General features: G+C 46.9%; 1 protein-coding gene across 8 annotated transcripts in view; it reads left to right on the top strand.

Moving 5' to 3' along the window:
* Positions 1 to 23702, top strand: part of LOC111145422 (actin binding LIM protein 1) — a 200155-nt gene that overhangs the window by 92356 nt on the left and 84097 nt on the right. Inside the window, exon 1 of one of the 8 annotated variants that reach the window (XM_022500306.1) lies at positions 12730 to 12995. The exons of the other annotated variants lie outside the window; for them this stretch is intronic. The gene's annotated coding sequence lies outside the window, so the exon portion shown is untranslated. Of the gene's footprint in view, positions 1 to 12729; positions 12996 to 23702 lie in introns of those variants that run through there. 8 annotated transcript variants of the gene reach the window in all.

The following is a 23702-nucleotide window of genomic DNA, read 5'->3' as shown; positions in this document are numbered from 1 at the left end:
CACAGACACCAGGGCACCGACGCCACATAAGCCATTCAAACCTCCCAGCAGGGCGTGTTTCAGAGACACCGGGCATAAATCTGACGGGCCCTCAAGTGTCTGTGGGCAGCTTCTGTGGGCTTGCACAGCGAGGTCTAGCACGGCTTTCCTAACCCCACGGCAAGCTCGGGGCTGCCTTTCTTTCCAGGAGACGTAGAAGGGCCAGTGTCGGCTCTGTGCTAGGACCTGGTGTAGCTACCTGGATTTGGGAGATAAGGAAGTGACTGTTAGGGGCAGTTGTCTTTTACCCAGGGGTAGGGGCCTCCAGAGAGGCCCAGAGGTGAGGACAAGGACAGCAGAAACAAGTCAGGTGGGCAGGAGTGCAGGTGTGAGAGGTGATGCTGGGGCCCGTGACCGGTCAGAGCATGAGGACTTCGAGAGTCACACTCAGGACTTGGGGCTTTCTCCTAAGAATGGTGGGAAGCCGTTGAAGTGACTGTGGTTAGAGTCAAGCGTGACGGGATCACATTGCTGTGTGAAGAATGCACGGGGCGGCGCCCGGGTAGCTCAGCCGGTTAAGCGTCCAACTCCTGGTTTTGGCTCAGGTCATGATCTCAGGGTAGTGGTGAGCTCTGCACTCAGCTCAGAGTCTGCTTGACATTCTTTCTCCCTGTCCCTCTGCCCCTCCTGCTCGTGCTTTCTCTCTCTCTCTCTCTCTCTCTCTGAAATAAATAAATAAATCCTTAAAAAAAAAATAAACCAGAATGCATGGGAGTCCTCAGACACACGCAGAACCACATCCACGGCTGCTCTGTTCCCAACAGCCAGAGACGGAAACGACCCAGTGTCCACACGTGGATGAATGGACAAACAAAATGTGGATATAAAGACAGGGAATAACCCTCAGTCTTAAAAAGGAAGGAATTCTGACACCTGCTACCACAGGGATGAACTTCGAGAACATTATGCTAAGGGAAGAGGCCAGACACAAAGGGCTGTGTGTGGTTTGCTTCCATTTAGAAGAAATGTCCAGAAGAGGTAAACCTGCAGAGACAAAAAGCAGACTGGTGATTGTGTGGAGTTGGGGGGCAGGGGTCAGGAAACAGTGTTAAGTGCTCACCAGTCCCCGATGGGAGTGAGCGGCGGCGTGTTTTGGGACAAGATAGAGGCAGTAAATGCACAACATTGTGACTGTCCTCGGTGCCACAGAATGATTCACATTTAAAGGGTTAATTTTATGGGATGTGAATTTTACCTCAAATTTCTTTAAAAATGGTTGGAAAGGGGGTGAGGGTAGAGACAGGGACTCTTGCTGAGCTCAGGGCACAAAACAGTAGGAGATTTGGGGGAGGGGGTGCGGTGACCAGAGAGGTGGACCCACCCTCCACACACAGTTGGCCAGAAGGAGTTTTCATGGCCTTTTCAATGGTTTTAAGAGTTGGCCCAGGGACGCCTGGGTGGCTCAGTTGGTTGGACGACTGCCTTCGGCTCAGGTCATGATCCCGGGATCGAGTCCCACATCGGGCTCCCAGCTCCATGGGGAGTCTGCTTCTCCCTCTGACCTTCTCCTCGCTCATGCTCTCTCTCACTGTCTCTCTCTCAAATAAATAAATAAAATCTTTAAAAAAAAAAAAAAAAAGAGTTGGCCCAGGGGTGTCTGGATGGCTCAAATGGTTAAGTGTCTGCCTTTGGCTCAGGTCATGATCTCAGGGTCCTGGGATGGAACCCTGCATCTGGCTCCCTGCTCAGCAGAGAGCCTGCCTCTCCCTCTCCTGCTGCTGCTTCCCGTGCCTGTGTGCTCGCTTGCTCTCTCTGTCAAATAAATCTTTAAAAGAAAAAAAAAATAGTTGGCCCAAATGTGGTCAGTGCTGGGTTTTTGGCCCTCGGTGAAGCACCCTAGAGGGCATCATGAAGTAAAGGCGGTCAGACCACAAGATTCAGAGTGCGGTGGTGGGTGCTCCCCACCTATCCTCTGAATGTCTCTCTCCCTCCCCGGAGCTCAGGAGAGGGTGGGGCACAGCATTTCCTTTGGGGTTCCCAAGTTTGGTCTGTATAAAACTGAAATAAACCCACTGAATTGGGAGCAAGGAGGAAATTGCATTTTAAAACAACAATAATAAAATATCAGAACCATCTCCCAGATGTCTGACTGTAGGAAAAGTGGTGGGAAGGCACCGACCCTAGCCCCCAGATTTGAGCCAGCCACGTTTACAGAAGGCGTGGATCGAAACAGCTGACTCAGTCCACGGATGGAACTGTGTTCTTCAAAAAGACTTGGGGAGGGGCACCTGGGTGGCTCAGTGGGTTAAGCCTCTGCCTTCGGCTCAGGTCATGATCTCAGGGTCCTGGGATCAAGACCCACATCGGGCTCTCTGCTCAGCAGGGAACCTACTTCCCCCCCTCTCTCTGTGCCTGCCTCTCTGCCTAGTTGTGATCTCTGTCTGTCAAATAAATAAAAAATTAAAAAAAAGAAAAAGACTTGGGGAGGCAGCAGGCAGAGGGGTGCTGTTCATGACCACATATTTTGTTTAATAGCTATGAGAAGGAATGTATAAAATATACAAGATCCAAGAACATGCTATTTTTTTAAAGATTTTATTTATTTATTTGACAGAGATTTAGAGAGAGTGCACAAGCAGGGGGAGCAGCAGGCAGAGGGAGGGGGAGAAGCGGGCTCCCCAAGAGCAGGGAGCCCAATGCAGGGCTCGATCCCAGGACCATGGGATCACGACCCGAGCCGAAGGCAGTCGCTTAACCAACTGAGCCCCAGGTGCTCCAGGAACAGGCCATTTTGCAGAAACATCCGCTTCCTCCGGCTCCCCCACCCAGAGGTGGGGTTTGAGGTGGCTGCTGGAACTCCTCCCCGTATTGGCTTCAGGTTTCAGTGAGGTCCATCTGTCCCCTGGACGTGGTGGAGGCTTTACACACAGTGCCTGCAGAGCTGGGGCTTTTGGGAGTCATTTGTACAAACTTCCTGGTGGAGTTAAGACCCACCCAGCGGGCGTGCCTACCTCTTCAGAAGGGTGTGATCTAGAAAAATGTCCCGCCTGTGTAGCAAGCACACTGACAATTGACCAACTTCTGAGTCAGCTTGGCTTGGTGACCCCTATAAACCAGGACAGTCTCAACACTCCACCCTCCTCCTGTGCTGTCACTCTCCGACCCCATCACTGAAACGTTATGATTATGAATCTGTAAAACTTTGATCCCCGCCTTTTGGTTTTTTCCCCTTGCATTTAAAAAATGCAGTAAAATCCACCTGACCTAAAATTTACCATCTTCATCACTTGAAGGTGTACAGTTCAGTGGGATTGAATATATCCATCAGGTGCTGCCCCCATCACCACCATCCACCTCCAGGACCCTTTACCGCTTGTGGAGTGGAGACACTAAACTGTAAATCCATATTCCCCTCCCCCGGTCCAGCCCTGACGACCACCATCCTGCTCTTTCTCTGTGAAGCTGACTACTCTAGGCACCTCATACAGGTGAAATCAGAGAGTATCCAGGGCTGTGTGTGTGTGTGGCTTATTTTACTTTGCACAATGTTCTCAAGGTTCATTCATGTTGTAGCATGTACCAGAATTTCCTTCCTTAAAGACCGATTGATATTGCATTATATAGATATACCATGTTTTGCTTATCTGTTCTGGGATCCTTATCTTTTTTGTTACTGTTGTTGGTTTTTTTTTTCTGATTGATTGTATCCATAGAGATTGTAAATGTATCAGTTTCCTGAATCTGCTCTAACAGTGGGGCCTTAAAACCGCAGAAACTTACTCTCTCACGGTTGCAAAAGCCAGAAGTCCAAACGCAAGGTGTCAGCAGGGCCACGCTGCCTCCAGAGGCTCTCTGGGGGAGCTCTCCCTTGCCCCTTCCAGCTCGTGATGGCCTGTGGCTGCATGACCCTGATCTCTGCCTTCCTCTACATATGAATTCCCCTCTGTGTCTTCTCTCTGTGTCACCCCTCCCTCTGCTTTGCTCTTAGAAGGACACTTGTCATTGGATTTAAGGCTGACCCGGATAATCCAGGATGATCTCAAGATCTTTAGTTTAACGATTACACCTGCAAAGGCCCTCTTCCAAACATTCACAGGTTCCAGAGATTTTATGCGGACATATATTTGGGCCACCCTTTAGATGCACTCCAGTAAAGCTGGGAACTTAGATAAGTGTCATCCAGTGACCCTCACTAAGCATCAGAGGTGCCCTATAGCTTCCTCCCTGGGTGCTTTCAACCGAGATGCCTCCAGACACCTGGGGAAGCTTTGGCTTCACGGACTGGGGAAGAGGGTCTTCATGTATTTTAACAAGAAGGGCTCCATATGATAGGGAATCCGAAATCTACTCTTGGCTCTGGAACTCCCAGCTGTGGGACCTCAGGCAAGTCTCTCAACTTCTTTGAGCCTCAATTTTTCAGGATAGGCATTAAAAATATATCCAAGCCTTGGACTGCTTGACTCCGAATTTCCTTGGCTCTTAGGACCCGAGTTCCATAATTCTCGTGTCTTAGGTCTAACGGATCGGAGTCAGCAGTTCTTTCTCCTGGAAAGATTTTCCTGAAAACTGGCATGGAGCATATGCTCCAATTGTAGCTTTATTTGTCATTAGCTGGCTTTCAATTTTGTTTTCAGCAAGAGTCTCTTTTTTGGAGAGGTCTTGCTATAAACGGCTTTAAAAGCTTATGCTAATTAACCTATAAATTCAGGAGCGTTCTGAAGATGTTTACAACCTGCCTCCTAATTAAGTCCAGAATCAAATTAGTGTGAAATACTCGAGTTTGCTAATAGTCTTCTATCTCCGTCTGTATCTTGAAACTCTCCTCTGAAGCAACCTTCCTCCCCGTTTTTCTTCCCACCCCTGACTGCTCCTCTCCTTGTGCTTTAGCAGACTAAGGGTACAGGAAGTTAAAGGAGACTTTAGATCTTAGACTTAGATCACAGATGTCAGGAGACATCGGGCATCCCTCTGGTATGAATTTCCTTCCATCTTTGGTTAATGGCCCTTGGAGATCTCTTATTCCAGCAAAATTCCTTTCCTGGGCACAGGAATGTTGTTACCTGCCAACTTATTAAAAAAAAGGTAGGGGGAACACCTGGGTGGCTCAGTGGGTTAAAGCCTCTGCCTTCAGCTCAGGTCATGATCCCGGGGTCCTGGGATTGAGCCCCACATCGGGCTTTCTGCTCAGTGGGGAGGCTGCTTCCTCCTCTCTCTCTCTCTCTCTCTCTCTCTCTGCCTACTTGTGATCTCTGTCAAATAAATAAATAGAATCTTTAAAAAAAAAAAATGTCAGACTGGAACCAGAAGTGTTGAGGGTAAAGAAAAAGGGTTTGTCCCTTGACCCCCTACCCCTGGCCTTGGACTGTCCCATCAGCAAACCAACTCTTGAGCTATTCCATCAGCAGCCTCTCAGCACTCTTGCACAATTGCCTTCTGCCGGGGGCTCTGTGTTTACCCAGGACTCCACAGATTCCTTCAAGACAAATGCTTTCATCCTCAGGGAGCTTGGCTCCCTCTGCAGATGGGGCCTCCCCGAGCCGACACCTGCTGGACTACACACCTCTGGAGCCGCTTTCTAGCAGCTCTTCTCTCAGGGACAAAGCGAAGCGGTGTGGTCAGCACACTTACTGACCACAGAGGAGGAAGGCGGAACTCTGCTTTTCTTGCTTGGGTCTTCTCTTCTTTCCCTTTCCCTTCTTTCCCACATCACCACACCCAGGAAATCAATCCTCTTGTCCTCGTACCTTTCTCTCCAGGAGGCTGGTGACACATGTTTTTATGTGGCGTGGTGTTTACGGCCCCACTCGTGCCCTCTGGGGACACCGTGCCCTCTGGCGTGTCTGCGGCACTGTGTAAGAGTGAGACCCTCCCACGCAGCCACGGCAGAGCCTTTGCCCCTTCAGGGGCTTCCCGTTCACACCTCCTGGGTGATGCTGTCCTGTCTTAACTGTGAACTGGGAAATTATGGATGGACAAAAGGACAGAGTTTATACCGACTTTAGACCCCTTCCTGCTGAACTCCTGTAGTGGAGGAAATGGAATCACAACATAATTCAGCCAAAGCCTTGTCCTTGATTCTCCCAGGGATTAACAACAAGTGTCTCTGTTTTGTTTCACTTTTTGACTACTTTTTCATAAAGCCCAGGACAAAGGTTTAGGATGTTCCTGTGAAATTAATTCGCGTTATAAAGTGGAAGCCCTTGGCCCCTTCTTTCCTTTTGGTGCAGGAATTCCAAGCATGTTATGCTCTAAGAACCATAAGCAACGGCCGGTCTTGTTCTGGGCTCATCTGCTATGTAGTGAGAGGAAATGCGGTTATCCCGTGGCACCTGCACGTTATATGGTCTGTTTGCAACCATCAAAGATGTCATTTGCAAAAGATGGGCTGAAATGCCACCTGCCCCTTCCTTCCTTGGTTTTTGTCATACACACGCGATGCAAGCATGGCATCCCATGTTCTCACTGAAAACTGATTGCATTCTCCCCATTCCCACTGTGCTCAAAGGAATTCACGCTTCCACTTATCTCTGACCATAAGTGCGTTTGAGGATTAGGGAGAGGAATCCTGGAAGAAGAATCAAGGAATCCTGGTAGTGTTGGTTGAGATGGTCTTTGTCTCAGGGGATGGTGAAACACCACAATATCCTGCTCTCGTATAATATATTTAATGCTTGCTAATGACCTCATAAATATTTAATTCACACAACAGGCCTGTAAAGTGGTCAAGGCAGTTACCACTGACCTCCATCGACAGAGGTCAGCAACTCAGGGGCTAATTGGTAACAGACCATGATTAGAAGCCAGGTCTCCCAGTTCTCCGGAGAGGAGCGCGCACGCTGCTTCCTGAGCACCTGGCAGTCATCATTGCAGAACGCGGGTGATTAATTTGCTTCCCAGAAGAACTTGCTGAAGGACCAAAATTTGTCATTCCCGGTGAAAGAGAGAAAGTCTGTCTCACTAGCGGCCCTGTTATACCTTTTTTCAGGATGATAAACATTTGATGCTTGTTTGGTTTACTTTTTACCCATGTAAAATGTGACTGAAAGTCAGTGACCCCTCGCATAGAGTCTCTTGTACTTCTGTGCAATCATAGGTCACGGTGCCTGGTCTGTGTAGTCATAGTTCTCAGCGTCTGGTCTATGCAGTCATAGCTCACAGCATCCAGTCTGTGCAATCATAGCTCACAGTATCTGGTCTATGCAGTCATAGCTCACAGAGCCTCATCTCCTCCAGTTAGGTGTGGGCTCCACGAGGGCACCCGGCAGGCCTAGGGGAACACCATGGATGGAGGAAGCTGTCTCAGGTTAGATAACAGGCGTTCTTCACGGAGCTCCACTAGATGGACAAGAAGGTCCTGTGGAGCAGGGCCAGTCTAGAATATAGTGATTCCAATCGTCTTTCCTAATTTAAAACTAGAGCTTAACAATAAATGGTAGAAAGGGGCTCTTCTTTAAATACAAGTTAAAAAATGTGGTATATCCACATAATAGAACATTATTCAGCCACAAAATGGACAAAGTACTGGTAACACGTGACGGAGGGACCTTGGTAACCTGACGCCCGGTGAAAGAAACCAGGCCGCAGGGACCTCCTGTCACGTGATTCCACGTGTGTGACATGTCAGTGTCTAGAACAGGCAAACCCCCAGAGACAAAGTAGATTAGTGGTTGCCAGGGGCTGGGGAAATGAGGAATATGATTGCTAATGGGTACTGGGTCTTAGGGGGTTAAGGAAAACATTCTTTTTTTTTTTTAGAATTTTTTTTTTTTTAAGATTTTATTTACTTATTTGACAGAGATCACAAGTAGGCAGAGAGGCAGGCAGAGAGAGAGAGGAGGAAGCAGGCTCCCCGCCGAGCAGAGAGCCCGATGCGGGGCTCGATCCTAGGACCCTGGAATCATGACCTGAGCCGAAGGCAGAGGCTTTAACCCACTGAGCCACCCAGGCGCCCCAGGAAAACATTCTTGAATCAGCTAGTGGTGATGGCCACACAACTCTGAATACATGAAATCCACTGAATTACATACTTTAGAAGGATGAGTTTTATGGTATGTGGATCATGTCCCAATTTAAATATATATATATATATATATATATATATATATATATATATATAAACACACACACTATCTGTCGTCTGCTATGCAGAGACATACAGGAAACATGGAGCTGGAGTCCTGTTACTCTCAGTCTCCTTACCTGTGAATGAGAATAGTAATCACCACGTGTTAGGGCTGCGGGATTTGAAAAAAAAAGAAGGCAGGCAAAACTGTGGGCATAGTTAGTGGTAAAGATAATCCCTTCCTTCCCTTTTTCTCCTTCTCTCTTCCAGTCTTGTGTCTTGGGCGGTTGAACTTATTAGGTAGAAAAACAGAGGGTAAAGGGTGAGAATCGGGAATTCTGTTCAGTCACTGTCTTCCTGCCACATTGTGTGCCAGGTTTTTCCCCTTCCTGAGCATTCCAACTTTTGGTTGCCTGTGTGGCCATGGGTTGCCCTTGCATAGAACTGTGCCCTTGATCACAAACTATGACTTGATTAATATCAGATCTTTCCAGCACAGGAAAGCGACCTCGGGTTTATATTCAGTGTATGGTTTATGATGTGTTGGTTGCAACAGCTTGTTTGCAAAGAGCAACTTGGTGCTCATATTTTGTCCCCTCTGTCGTGAACAGATTTGGAATTGGCCCAGTAGGGCATAAGCACATTGGCAGGATAAATGATTTGAGGAAAATCTATCTGATTCACCTGAAGTTCTCTACTTTCTCCTCCATTAATGACAAAAGGAAATGTGTCATCAGGGTAACAGAGGACTATGTTCACAAGCATAAAGTTTCGATATTTATGAAAAAAATCACCCCATTTCCTGTCAGCACAGATGGAAGGTCTTCCTTATCCAGAAATGACGTTTTGAAAAGAATTTGTATTTGGAGTTAAAACTATGTTTTGTACTTCAGTGTTAACTTCAGAGAGTTTAGCTTACTGCTGGTGAAATTGTGTGTGTGTGGGTGGGTGGGTGGTGTAAGGGTGACGGTTGAACCAAGCGGTGGGATATAACTCTTCTAGAGAACTGAACAAGCAGTATTGAAGTTATGCTGGGTCCAGCACTGGGGTCCACAGAAGAAAATGTAAGATTTAGGACTTCTTCTCAGGTAGATGAAGTGTGCATTTCTAAAAGTAATAGGATGTCCAAGTCTACAACTATACCCCCTGTAGGGTCCAAGCAGCCACCCAGCCCTCAAATACCCAAAGCTATTATAGCATCTTCAGAGTCTAAGAGTGATTCAGTGGTGGTATTGAACTTAAGAAATGATCAGGATCCGAAAGCAGAGAGACCCCCTCACCTAGACGGCATAGTGATGGCATGGGTTTCCTGGTCTGGCCAGTGTTCTAGGCACAGAAGTGATGACCCATCGCAGTTGTCCTTTCTACTCTCCAGGGCACTTCCGGGCCTCAGAAGGGCTCATGTGTCTGCTGTCTCATGCACCCAGAGCACCCATCCTTTCTCTTCCTGATGTTGCCACCTGCTCCCATTCCTGGCCCCGTTCATGTCCTTTTTTTTTTTTTTTTTAACCGCTGTTCTACTAAAGGATGATCACACCCCTTCTTCTAAGTGATTGATTCCAAGGTGCCTCACCAGCCCCGCACAGGTGAATTCCAGGGTAATTCCCGTGACCTTCTCTTGGTGGAGCAGAAAAAGAGTTTAATCTTTGGCAATGTATATCAGTACAGAGAAGCTACGTGGGGACCCAGAGTGGTGCGAAGGCTGAGTAGGAGGCGCACACAGTGAATAACCTGGGTTTAAAAGAGTTGCTTGCCAACGATTAGGAAAGCAGTCAGCTTTGGATTTGGAGACGTGGGTCATCGCTGGCAGGTGCAAGTGGGAAATTATCTCCATTTGCTGCTGTTATTGAAGTCTTAGGTCACTTTTTCCCAGCCTTGTTTGTTTCTTTGATTTAAATGTGTGATTTGAGTTTTACTAAATATGTGATTTAATTGCATGCTTATAATATGCTCTTTTCCTCTTCAAATCACTTTTGTAAGTAGTCAGATCATACATTTTAAAGACTAATTTTTTTTTTGTTTTTCCATTAAAGACTAGCATTATTTTAGTTTAATTAGGAGGTAAACTGGCTTTTGTGGGCTCACCTGGACCCATTCTCCATCTGAAAGGTTAGCCGTGTTAGAAAATGCTTGCCATCCTCTTGAATCTGCCTACCTGCCAGTTAGTGGTGGTTGGCAAGAGAGCCCAGTGACGTTCCACACCCTTTCTCCTACAATCCAGATTGTACCTTGGGCGGCTATTACAGCAGCCCTTTGAGTCTCAAGCCATCTTCTCTAGCTTCTGGATTCATGACAACACAGACAAAAGGTGGCATCTCAAGCTACCTCTGCTCTGTTTTGTCCTTGTGCTTTTGTCCACAAAGCCTCTCTTGGTTGAGCATTGAACTGGGGGGCACAGAGGTCACCAGGACAACTTCTATACCGGGCATAGGTTTCTCTAGGTAAGGATGTGAAATTTGCCATGAAGCCCTGGAGATGAATACGCCAGGGGACATGGGAGCATTTGGTCTCCTTAGCCCTCTGGCAGCAATGCTGCCCTCCGCCTGTCCTCTTGGAGCAGGCCTCCTTCTCTTTTGTTTTCCACCTGAACGTGCTTGCTTCCTGGACATCATGGCTTCCCACCTTGTGAGAGATGTTACGCCAATTCCAGCAGATGGACCTGCTTCGAGCTTGCCAGTTAGTCAGGAAGAATGACGGTTTGGGCTGGGGCCCATACAGCCCAGCGGAAATGAACTGGTACAGTAATTCCTCCCCCAAAAGGACACTTTGGAGTGGCCTTACAAACGAAAATGATTTATAAACTACCTATTTTCACGGCCCTCCAGCAAAATCCAAAGCTGTAGGCATCTTGGAAACATGGATAGAATCTGGAATCACCTGAGACAGATCCCTGTGCCCACGCTTTGATTCTTTACTCTTTATTTTCTTTCCCCAAATCACATCCATATGCACGGACAAGAGACAGAGCGATAGGAAAGGCCTCTCGTTTCTTGCTCGATAAGGACTGTCCAACCAGGCAGATTTCTCAAACCTCTTGATTCTATATGGTGATTATTTCTTGGCCCCTTTTATTTGGAAACCCACAAATTTGGCAGTTTGCTGGGTAAATGTGAAGATGAACCATCCTCTTTCTCCCCATCCTGGAAGACAGAGGGTAGTTAAATAAAATCTGAAAGAGGAGCCAATCCTCCAAATACAGGAGAGTAGACCGATGAAGTCTGGGGATCAGGGATCCCAATTCTGATGTCCCGGTACTTCCCTCCATGACTGACAGCCCAAGTGATTTTCCCCTTTTCCTTTGTGAAGAGGCTCTCCTTGGCTCCTCTGACAGTTGACTGCCTGCTAATTTCCCAGATGTAGGACAAAGTTCTGGGATCACAGAAATAGCTGGTATAGTTCCTGACTGCCAGTGTTTTAAGGCTGGGATCCTATAGTCCCAAAGGCTGTGCATGAGAATCACGTGGTTACCTGGTTGAAAGCGCGGATTCCCAGACCTCACCCAGAGATTCTGATTCGGGGTGAGGGTGAGGGTCCAGGCCTGGGCCCAGGAATCTGCATGTTAACATGCTGCCCTGCTCTGGGTAATTCTAGTTGGGGCAGGGGTTTGGGGGCAACAGCTCACACTGGGAGAAACTGGGAGAAACTGGCCCTGCAAGGGTGTGGTGAAGGCACATTCCTGGAGGCTTCCAACTCCTTGCAAGAAAAACTTAAAAAATGCCCTCTAGTTATTATAACGTGTAATCCAATAGCTTCCTCTTCATTTTAGAAGCACAGCTTTGTTGCTAAAAACCTTGCATTTCTTCACCAGTGCTGGGAATTGCTTCCATACATACATAAGGGGTCTTTCTACTAGCTCGTTTTATGGGCAAATAATCTTCATGAAAAATTTCCCTAGATCGCTTCAGTGGTACTAAAAATGACAAGAGCAGTAACAGGATGGGGCCCTCGTCCTAAGAAAGGGGACCCTCCAAAGTGCGGCGCTATCAGAGTGGAAGGTCCCTGGCTCCTTCTCTCTGTTCACATGTATGAACAGCCTGTGGCTTCACCTTCTGTCCCTGGCTCATCTGGGATTTCTGCAGAATGGTTTCGTTGGCAACGCGGTTAGGTGCGTAAAGTATTTGCAATATAGAAGGTCTCTACTGAATTTTTTTGGCTTCACTAAAAAAGCACAGTATGGACTGCACCAAAAATAGGACTCAAGGAAGCTTGATAAGCAAAGTCGTTTTGGGGTCACATTTCTCTCAAAAACAAACAAAATATGACCATGAAGATCAGAAAATTCTGAATAATCAGTGGGAATCAAAATCAAGTTGCTCTCCGTTTTACTCCAAGAAGAATTTCATCATAGGTGCTTCAACAGCCGCGACTTGGAGGAGATTGGAGGAGAAGGCCGCCCGCTGTTCCATAGCTGTGTTCGCTTGCAACACCTTTCCATTCATCTCAAACCCAGGAAAGGAACTTTAAAAAGCCAGAAGAATCTGGTTTCCGTGCAAGCCTCTGCCTCGGGGACAATGGCAGTCAGCTGTGTGATGCAGACCAGTGTTGAGTGACCCTGAAGAAATGGTACTTTCCCCAACCTGCGTTTTTTTTTAAAAAAAAAAAAAAAGGAAAAGCCAGCTTACCCCCCTCCTTTCTGTGAGAACTTGGACTGGCCCGTAGTGGTTTGCTGGTGTGTTGAACTAGTGAGTACAGCGAGGGGCGGGAGGCGTGGGAACGCCTGCCCTGATCTGTTTTCCGGTGTGTGAGCCTCTCCATAAGGGCACAGCGCGCTTGCCTGTCCTCGGAGAGAAGCCCGCGCCGGTGACCCGGGAAGGCACGGGGCCCCCCCATCGGAGGGGCGGGGGTCGGGTGGACAGCAGCCCCTTTGCAGCGCTCCGAGTTGGAAGCCCAGAGGCGTTCCCAGCTCAGCACCGCCAGAGAAGGAGCAGGAGGAGGAGAGGAGCCCTGGCGGAAGGTAAAGCAGGCTGCGCGCGAGGCATCTGTCCGTCCTTGGCTTTGCAGGGCAGACGTGGGATTCCTGGCTTCCTTGGTGACCCCGGGGCACCCCCGCCCCCCTCCCCGGGGTCCTCCAGATGTGCTCTGCGGGGTGCTGGCCGCAGAACTCGCTTGCCACCGACCTGAAAGACATTTTAACTTAAACTCTTGGTTGTTTTTTTAATGATACGAAATGAACTGTGCAGCTTTTTCTCCTTGACTCAGTACTAGAGCAAGGAGCAGGAAAGGCAGGTTGTTTGAGAGTTTGGGTTTATGGAGCTTTTAACAGGGCTTGTGTTTTTCCAGGCTACTACCTTCAAGATTGAAAGGAGAATGCGGTTCCCAGATTTGTGGGTTGTTTTTTTTTTTTTTGGTCTGTGGTTTGTGGTGCTCTGTGGAATTTATATTTGGGATGAAAGGGTTTGGGAGGCCTGTTGGGGGGGGGTTGGTAGTGCAGGGACTCGGGTGGATTTATCTGTTACTATAAATGTGTGGTTTTTTTTTTTTTTAAGAAGTTCCCCGTGAATGAAAATGAGGAAGCAAAAACGTTTGGGTATTATTCATATTTTGTTATAGCTACAGATTGAAAAGGCTTGTTTGTTACCTGTCCCACCATCTTTGAACATGAAGGGAAAGCAGCCTAGAGACTCTTGCCTTTAAAAGGGTGAAAATAGTTTTTGGGAAAACCTGCTTCTTAAACTGTGCTCTCTAGTTCATTTTTTAGGGGGGAAAAAGTTTTAAAATAGGCCATGCTGGCTCTAAAGAAGGAATAAGAAGAAGGAAATCTCAACTGTGAAAGAAAGATTTCTGATTTTGGAAAGGTGGGGGTGGTGGAAAGAAGGATCTAGCCAAAACCCAGCAGGAGAGTGGTCACTACAGCTTCAGCTGTCACTTAACTGGGATTGGGGATTTAAAAGAATATTGAGCCTGTTTTCTCTGAGAGGGTCTCATGAGGAATGTTAAGAGGATGTAAAGTTATTTAGATTATCCAAACAGGTTCTGACAAGTAAGTGAAAATAACTCATTAAACTATAGTTGTTGCCGTTCTGTAATGGATCAAAGGCTTGTTGAGTCACGATGTACTTACAGAATAGGTGAATTTGCCACGGCTCATTGGCATAAATTACTTTTGAGGAGGCTTTTTAAGACTAAGTATGCGCCCTTGCCAAGCGTCTCGTTGTGGTTCTTTGAATGCATGTTTTGACCAAATGTTTTCAAGTGGCTGCTTAGCCATTTTTATGTGTCCATGGGTCTAACCCTTGCATTGTGGCCTATCCAACTGATCAGAGAATATCAAATCAGGACAACAGATCTGCAGGGTTTTCCCCTCCAACTAAATAGTAGCTCATTTAAAAGGATGGGAGAGTTCAAAATACTCGGTCCCTGAATCCCAGCTCTAGAGGGATGATCATAATTTTGCCTCCTGTAGACCAGAGTTTCTCAACCTCCGTACTGTTAACATTTTGGATGGGTCAGTTCTTGTTTGCGGAGGGCGGGCCTGTGGGATGTTCAGCAGTATCCTTGGCCTCTGCTCATTACTGACCATAGCCTGCCTTCCCCAGTTGTGACAACCCAAAATGTGTCCAGATGTTGCCAGCGGTTCCCTGCAGGGCAGCGTCACCTGCCAGTTGAACCACTGCTGTAAAGAAGCCACTTTTGAGACCAGCTGCCGCAAAGGAAGAGAGGGCAATGAAGAGGGAGGCCAGACCCCAAGGGACAGTGGCTGAGTCAAAGGAACCTTGACAGGACAATACTTTGCCCTGCCTGTGTTGGTTTTTATTGTGTTCTACTTTTGTTTGAAGTCAAGTCCTGGCGTGAGCCAGAGAGCAGGGGTTAAACTCTATTCTTGGTGTACATTCTTCTGTTCTGGCCACCCGAGTCACAATCCCTTGGGGCCTCGTTTGATACAGTGCCTTGGTTGTATAGTAGTCTGACTTCTCCAACCTGAATCTCCTTTAAGTGCATCCCAGGAATGTACTGGGTTTTTTTTTTTTTTTTTAAGGGATCTCGTGTAATAGCCCACTTTATAAAGCAAATAATTATCCATTATTTATCAAGTCTGCAAACAGAGGTTTTTTGATATGTGGGCTTTGAGTAAATCTGGGCACGCATATTTGGGTTTTTCTTTTGGAACCTGCAACTGAGCGCTTTCATTTCTCTTTTCCTTTCCCCTTCTATACCAGTAGGTCTCCAACTTAGATTTTCTAGGAATTGGGTTTCTTTCATCAATGAAATAGAATACTCACAGCCTTTCTCCAGCTCACAGATAACAATAAAGACCATGGCGGGTTTTTTTTTTTTTCATTTACAGTTTTTCCTATACCTTTTGCGTGTGCAGCTGCTTGTTGGCTCTCAAAAGTTAACAGATTGTGAGTGAAGTTGTAGCAAACAAACACTGATCGAAAACATCTGACTGGGCTAACTTGTAGTCCCATTTCTTTGGGTGGACCCAGTGTTCCAATTATAACTTTAAATTTTATAAGTATACGTTCATAACCTCATAAAATAGTTCTATTACAATCCAGTTATGTGTTACATTTTCTTGGCATTTCTCCAAGAATGTGGTAGGTTGCACTGAGCACCATGACTTCTGGGAGCTACCACCAAACAAGAGGGGACAGGCCACTCTGGGGAGAACTCCGGTCAAGCCCAGTTGGGGTGGAGGGGTGGGGGGTGGCGGCCCTTGGCATTGGCTGAACATATGAGGAAATGCCTCTACTTGTTGGAGTCCATTCTTGGTGACAGGATTGGACTGGCCCACAGTGTTATCAACAATTTATGGGTTTTGTTACTGTTACCAACAAATTATGTTTTCTGCTTTTTTTTAATTGCAAAGCAAACCTTTTACCTCAAAAACCTTCCTTTTACCTCTACCTAGAGGTACCAGTGTATCATACACCATGTGCTCTTTTAGAAACATTTTCTCATTATTAGAATTCACTCCCTCCCTTGTTATACCTGAGGCCCATGAGCACAGAGAATGCTAAGATTTTAGGTCCATTTGATCCCCAAGATAGGCCCAGTGTCTGGCCATATTGGTTGCTTAGTAGTTGATGAATGAGTGAGTGAATGTCAGTGATTCAATAGAAAGACCACCTAGGAGGTTGGTCTGTGAGAGAGGCTCACATGCCAAGTTCACATTGTCGGTCCATAGTTTTTCCAAAAGGACAAATCCAGCTCCCGGCAAAGCAGCTTTTAATGTTTGAGGGACTACCAGAAGAATCTTTTAAGAATGCAGAAAAAGCATATCTATGGATTGTAGAATATGGAATGGGGAGCTTTGTAAATTTTTCTTTCATGAGGCCCGGAAATTAAACTTGTGCTCTTATTTAAAATCCCACATGCTAAAGATGCCACACAGATTTAATAACCTAAAAAGCAGACCAGCTCCCAAGATTTGACCCAAAGGCGTAGTATTCTCAACTTGTTTGTTGAAAATTATCTGGTCAAAAGAAAAAAAACTTGTAGATCACAAATGAAAAAATATGCCTCCTTAACTCTAGGTCTCCTGACATTTCATCCTGGAGTATGGGGGGTGGTATCTCCTGGGAGGTTGGAATGAGCCCCCATTTCCTGAAGCAGGTGTCAGGATGTGGAGTGTCCAGATAAGGCCAATGACTTGAGATGGGAGAGAAGCTGAAGATAGTCTTCATGCCGTCATGTATACACAGACCTCAGCTCCATTTCCCTTAGCAGAGCTGCTGCTAGGAGTCTGGATGAGCAAGAATAAACCTTCCCAACACCAAGGTGTGGCCTCGAGGAGCCGGGGCGGGGGGGGGGGGGGGGGTGGCCTTAGTAAAAGAGGAAACACACCCTGCTACTCTTCTGTTCACCAAGCCCAAAATGGTTTTGGCAAATACGCGTCTGTGTCCTCCTCTGCATTGCTTTACGTTAAGGTCGTGTTTTGCTCATAAACGAATTCGATGAAGCAGAAACGTTTGCTTATACTTAAGACGGCTTTTCTCTTTCCCTCGCTAAATAACCGTTTTGCTGGTTGGTCTTGGTTCTCGGCAGCTGGCCCCCTGGGTCCGTGCATATATCCGTAGACCTTGTCCAAATAAACATACTTGAAAGATAGAGAAATGTGTTTTTACAAAGTTTAGAACATGCTCTCACAGAGTTGGGGCCCAGCTTTTTCTGCTTTGTTTTGGAAGCTTGTTGGGATGCAAAGTGTATCTGGTTTTGGCAACAGATTAAAGAAGGGTGTTGGTTCTTACATAACAAAGCGGAGGGCCTGAGACTGGGGGCGGGCAGGGGAGATTTCCAGGCTTCCCTTTGTGTTTTCTAAAAAGAGTTTGAAAGCTTGAGAGGGGGGAAAAATGTTGTTGACTGGTTTTTTGTTTTGACTCTAACCTTCAGAATTATTTAAAAAACCTGTTGAAAAATCTTATCTCGGCTTACCCAGCCCTCTGTGATTAAGCACCCCACTCTGTCTCCTGGTCACCTACATCTGTCCCCCCTCATTCATACCAGCCCCCTGGCCTGCTTTCTGCCCCTCAAGACCTGTTTTTTCCATCTCATGGGGTCTTTGCACACTCGCTTGTTCTCCGCTTGGAACATCCTTCCCCCAAGTCTCAGTGTACTCGTCATTTGCCTTGCCTGACGTTCCGTAGAGAAGCCTCCCCTGATCACGGTAGCTGAAGCTGCCTCCGTCTACCCAACCCCAGGTCATCTTCTGTCCCCTGGACCTGTTTCTTTTTTTCATGGTACTCCCCCCACCCTCCACCCTGCCCCATGATCTAAAGTTCTTCAATGCTCATCTACTTGTCTACTCTCTGCCATCCGCTGCTAAAATGCAGACTTCGTGACAGGTGCAGCCATATCCCCAGCACCTAAGACATTATCTGACAGAAGGTAGTGCTCAGTAAACAGGTGGGTGAATGGACCAATGGGAAGGGATGGTCGGGGGAAGGACTATGCGCTTCGTAAAGGCCTCCTCCCCTTTAAATCTCCCTAAGTGCCCCTCTTCTGGGATGTCTCCATGACTCCCCTGCACAGCAGTCTTGGATGGATTTTCTCCCTGACACCCTCCTCGCTCGGTATCTTACACAGCAGTCTTACTCTCCTGCAGGCACTTATTTCCGGGTCAGCCACTGTTCCTCGGGATAAGCTCCTTGAGGGCAGGAGTATCTAATAGAGGGCAGTTATGGTTGTACTTACTACCTGTTCTTACTGCCTTCGTACTTTGTACTTCAAGTCCCTTTTTTTTTCTCAAATTCTAGTTAGTGAACTTTAAATTCTAGTTAAATTTTCTTTAAATTCTTTAATTTAAAGAAGTGCTTCATTTATTTTTTATTTTTTTAAAAAGATTTTATTTATTTGACAGAGATCACAAGTAGGCAGAGAGGCAGGCAGAGAGAGAGAGAGAGGAGGAAGCAGGCTCCCCGCCAAGCAGAGAGCCCGATGCGGGACTGGATCCTAGGACCCTGAGGTCATGACCTGAGCTGAAGGCAGAGGCTTAACCCACTGAGCCACCCAGGTGCCCCTAAAGAAGTGCTTTAAATTAAAGAATTTAAGGGGCGCCTGGGTGGCTCAGTGGGTCAAAGCCTCTGCCTTCGGCTCAGGTCATGACCTCAGGGTCCTGGGATCGAGTCCCGCATCGGGCTCTCTGCTCTGCGGGGAGCCTGCTTCCTCCTCTCTCTCTGCCTGCCTTTCTGCCTACTTGTGATCTCTGTGTGTCAAATGACTAAATAAAAATCTTTAAAAAATAAGTAAATAAATAAATTAAAGAATTTAAATTCCAGTTAGTGAACACACTGTACAGTATTGGTTACGGGAGTAGAATTTAGTGATTCCTCATTTGCATGCAACACCCAGTGCCCATCTGGGCAACTGCCCTCCCTATAGCCCATCGCCCATCTAGCCCCTCCTCCACCCCCTCCATCAACCCCCAGTTTATTCTAAGAGTCTCTTATGGTTTGTTTCCCTCCCTCTTTTTTCTTTTTCTTTTTCCTTTCACACCCTTCCATAAGTTCATCTGTTTGCTTTCTTAAATTCCACGTATGAGTGAAATCATATGGTAATTGTCTTTCTCTGACTAACTCATTTCGCTGAGCATTATACTCTGTAGCTCATTAAAGTCCTTCTACCAACTCTACGCACAAAACTCACTACGTCTCTCATCTTTGTTTCGCAAGTGACAAAACTGAGGCTCAGAGCAGCAGCCCCAAGGCATACAGATGATTACTAGCAGGGTCAGAATTTGGATCCTAGATGTCTGTCTTCAAAGCCCACCTTCTACGGCCTTCTCCTCCTCCCCATCAGGTGTCTGACTCACAGGTCCGCCATCTTTGCCAAATGAATGAAACCTAAGGCTTCCCCTCCGCCCTCTCTTCCTTACTATTTGAACTTAGAAATATTATTTATACAACTGCAATAATTATATAAATATTCTAAACACAAATGTACTCGTTCATCTCTAAGGACAGCTAGCTTGTATATCATGTCCCTTTTTTTAACTGACAGCTCAATTGATTGATTAAACTCTCGTTTTTCTTATGTAAACACATCTGTTAGTAAAAATTTCAGCTGCTGTTGTCACACATGTGTACTTAAACCAAGGGGGGTTTCCACTGGGCAGTTGTGGGTAGGAATTTCTGTGAAAAGGCCTAAAAATTTTAAAAGTGTCAGCATTTCTTCTGTGTTTTTAACATTACCGAGTGCTTCCAGTCGCCTGGCTTGCCTTCACACCGGTCTTTATGAGACTGGTTGGTCCCAGGATATTCCTTCGCTGAAGTAGAAAGCCAAGTTCAGGAGCCTTTGCTGATACACCGGTGTAATTCTCTGGCCCATTCTAAGATGGCAGAACTGCCGTCTTTACGTGGAGCTGAGGTGGGAATTGTTCACTATGCTCACGCCCAGGGGTTTCTGCACTGGTGTGTCTCCGGGTGGAATGGAAGCAGCCTGTGCTGGTGTGTCTGCACTGGTGTGTCTCTAGGTGGAATGGAAGCAGCCTGTGCTGGTGTGTCCGCTGCGCGTCCCTTATTGTCTGACAGCGGAACCTTCCAGCATGTAAGTCCTGATGACAGCTCTAGCCGGGCAGAGTCTGCAGCCTGATGAGGCTGGTCCGTCGAAGCTTTTCTTGGCTCATAATCAAGTTTCACCCAGGTTTGGGCCAACGCAGCGGATTCCCATCTTCCTTGGTGGGAGGCCTGCTAGGCAGGAAGGTGGCGCCCACATGCCATTTGTGGGTGTGACAAAACTCCGAAGGCCTCCAGCCCTGGGGGTGTGTGAGGAATCTGTGGGTGAACCCCAGCAAGTCATCCAGTTTTTCTGCCCATCACAAAGAAAACAGCTGCTTACTGGCCCTTTAACCATCCCCGAGCGAGGTTGGAGGGACTTGGACTTTTTAAACGCAGCTTAAATGGCCTTGGATGTGTTCACTGGTCAGTCAGTATGTCTTGTGATGTGCAGTTGAACTTACTGGGCAATGGGAGTCAGAGAAAGGAGTTTCTGACTGGTTAATTGTTCACTCATGCCACTCCCAGACTAGAGCCATTTAGTAACTGGGGCCTTGCCTAATCTAAACTCATACCAGCAAGAGCTGCAACTCAGTTGGCTGGTTTCCAGACTTGGCCAAGCACCAACCAGAAAGATCTCTACTTGCTTTTCCGTGTTAAAGGTAAGTCCTGTTCAAGACTCCTAGAACGAAAATTCCATAGATTTAATCGAGTCTGACCTTCTTAAAGTTAAGGACACTAGACCCAAGAAACACAAGAAGGTATATCCCATTGGTGAGGAAGCCACAAGTGGACTTTAGAGCAATTTGGTACCCCCCCAACCCCCAACACAGCCCAGTTTGCACCTTCAACTACTTTTCTGCTTATTGTACCAGAAAAAGGAAAGGACAGCAAACTCTTTCTGTAATGGGCCAGATGGTAAATATTTTCAGCTTCATGGACCATACGGTTTCAATCTCAACTACTCAGCTGTGCTGCGTGAGGCCAGAGTGGCCATAGATACCAGATGGATAGACAGCATGACTGGGTCCAGTGAAGCTTCATTTATAACAGCAGGTCATGAGGCGGGTGAGGCCCACAGGTTACAGTTTGCTAACCCTGATACAAGGTAAAAGGAAACATCTCCCTTCGCTCCCCAGCCCCTCTCCCCAGAGGCGGCTACTGATGGAATGTCCAGTCTGTTCTCCCTGGCGAGCATCAGCATGGTACAAATGTGGGCTTTAGTCACATGAATTTTGTCCTATAGAATGTAGAGTTCCATACCTTGCTCTGCTCCTGTTTCTTCTGTACAGATGCACGTGGGTGGATGTATACTCTTGTTTTACACAGATAGGACCACATTGTGCATAGTTTTCTGTAGTTCCCTTTTCTTCACTGGGTGGTGACTTAGTGTCAGTGCTTTGATTTATGACTCCTTTATCATGGGGACATAGTGGCCTCCCTCTCTACCTTCCTCCAAGAAATCATCCCAAATACAAAAGAATATATAACTGTATATACTAGTAATTACTGGCCAGCAGTCAAAGATAATGTCTTGTTTCCTTTACATTGTCACAGGGTGATACTCCACGTTAGCCTTTCTTTTTTTTTTTTCCCTTTCTTTTTAAGGTTTTATTTATTTTTGCGAGGGAGAGAGAGCACCGGTGCACAAGTCCTTGCACACAAGCAGTGGGGAAGGGTGGAAGGAAGGGTGGGGGACGGGCAGAGGGAAGAACAGACTGATGGATGACTTGATCCCAGGACCCTGGGATCATGACCTGAGTGGAAGGCAGATGCCTAACAACCTGAGTCACACAGGTGCCCTCCACATTAGCCTTTCTAAAGGGGGTATTAAGCCTCTGCCTCACTTCCTCCCAGCTCAGCACTGCATCCAAGTGGTGAGTTAATAAATGATTTCGCATGGGGCGCCTGGGTGGCTCAGTTTGTTAAAGCCTCGTCTTCGGCTCGGGTCATGATTCCAGGGTCCTGGGATCGAGCCCCACATCAGGCTCTCTGCTCAGCAGGGAGCCTGCTTCCTCCTCTCTCTCTCTCTCTCTGCCTGCCTCTCTGCCTACTTGTGATCTCTGTCAAATTAATAAAATCTTTAAAAAAAAAAATAAATGATTTTGCATGACTGAAGTGTTCAGAACAAGTTTAGCGTTAGCATCATGGTTGATTATGGAGAGATTTCTGTAAAGCCTTGAAAATTCCAAGTGTTTTGTAGTCCTGTAGAGTGTGCCTTGTGGTGAATGGGACAGACCCACACCACACACTATGCTCTCCCTTTAAGGTCTGTGCATTTGGAGATGCCCTGTGTTAGTTTCCTAGAGCCGTGGTAACACAGTGCCACAGACTTGGCTTAAAACAGGAGAAACTTATTCTGTCACAATTCTGGGGGGCAGACAACTGAAACCAAGGTGAGGGCAGATGCTGGTGCCTTCTGGAATTGCTGATGGAGAACTCGCCCCGAGCTCTCTGGTGGCCCGTGGCTTGGCGGCTGCAGGCAATCCTGGGCATTCCTTGCCTTGCAGACATACCATTCCAATCTTTGGCCTTCCTCTCTGCATCTCTGAGTCCATTTCCCCTTCTCTAGCCACCGAAATCCAAGAGGACCATCATCTCAAGATCCTTAATGTAATGACATTGGCAAAACCCCTCATTCCAAGCAAAATTACCTTCTGAAGTTTCAGGTAGACATATTTTTGGAGGGTCCCCGTTCAACCCACTCCATGCTGTCTATCTGAAAACCAGTGTTCTTCCTTCTCAGGCTTTTCTTCCTGTTTGTGAGGAGAGGGGCAAAAACCTTATTCTTGTCCTCATCAGAACCCCTGCTCTCTGAGAAACTGGGAGCCCAGGAACAGCCCCTGCTGTTAGTCATTTACAAATCTGAAATCAGTTGCAGAAAACTAGCAGCCAGAACTGCCAGGCTTCTAGGAGTTTTCTTGGGAGTTTAGCAAAATGAAAAGCTAATGAGTCAAGTGTTTGCATATCTGATAGTTTAATTGAAAAGGAAGCAGAAGGAAACTTTTATTATCCCCAAGAGTTCTTAGTTCAGTGGGTGCCAGGCTTTGCCTGAAATTAACCAGCATTGATTGTTGCATTTTGAAGTTTGAATCCAGTGTGTAGGCTGGGTGATCAATACCATCCCTTGTAGAGTTTGCATACATTTCATTTCATTTGTATCATTTCTCAGGAGAAAGTCATATTACTGCAAAAGTCAAGGACTGTGGCTGGGTATGTAATCTGCTTATAAGGGTTTGAGGAAACAGCTGCTTTTTTTGTGGTGCAAGGCACTTGGATGCAAAAGGGTTTTAATTTTTTTTTTTAAAGATTTTATTTATTTATTTGACAGATCACAAGTAGGCAGAGAGGCAGGCAGAGAGAGAGGAGGAAGCAGACTCCCCACCAAGCAGAGAGCCTGATGCAGGGCTCGATCCCAGGACCCTGGGATCATGACCTGAGCCGAAGGCAGAGGCTTTAACCCACTGAGCCACCCAGGCGCCCCAAGGGTTTTAATTTTTAAAAAATCGAGGAACGCCTTCTCACTTCAGACTCTGAGACAGCACCTTTGGTCACGAGTGGCAGAAACTCCCCTCAGAGCAGGTGAATTCAGCCGGAGTGCTGCCATAAGGAAGTAGGACAAAGTGGTGGCTTTCAAAGAGCAGAAATGTGTTCTCCCACCGGCCTGGAGGCTGGAAGTCTGAAATCGAGGTGCCGGTGGGGCCAGGGCTGTCTGAGGCCTCCAGGGA

This window comes from Enhydra lutris, unplaced genomic scaffold, assembly GCF_002288905.1.
Source record: "Enhydra lutris kenyoni isolate GAN:26980312 unplaced genomic scaffold, ASM228890v2 scaffoldscaffold12, whole genome shotgun sequence".
Lineage (NCBI taxonomy): Eukaryota > Metazoa > Chordata > Mammalia > Carnivora > Mustelidae > Enhydra > Enhydra lutris.
This window is presented reverse-complemented; position numbering and strand designations above follow the sequence as displayed.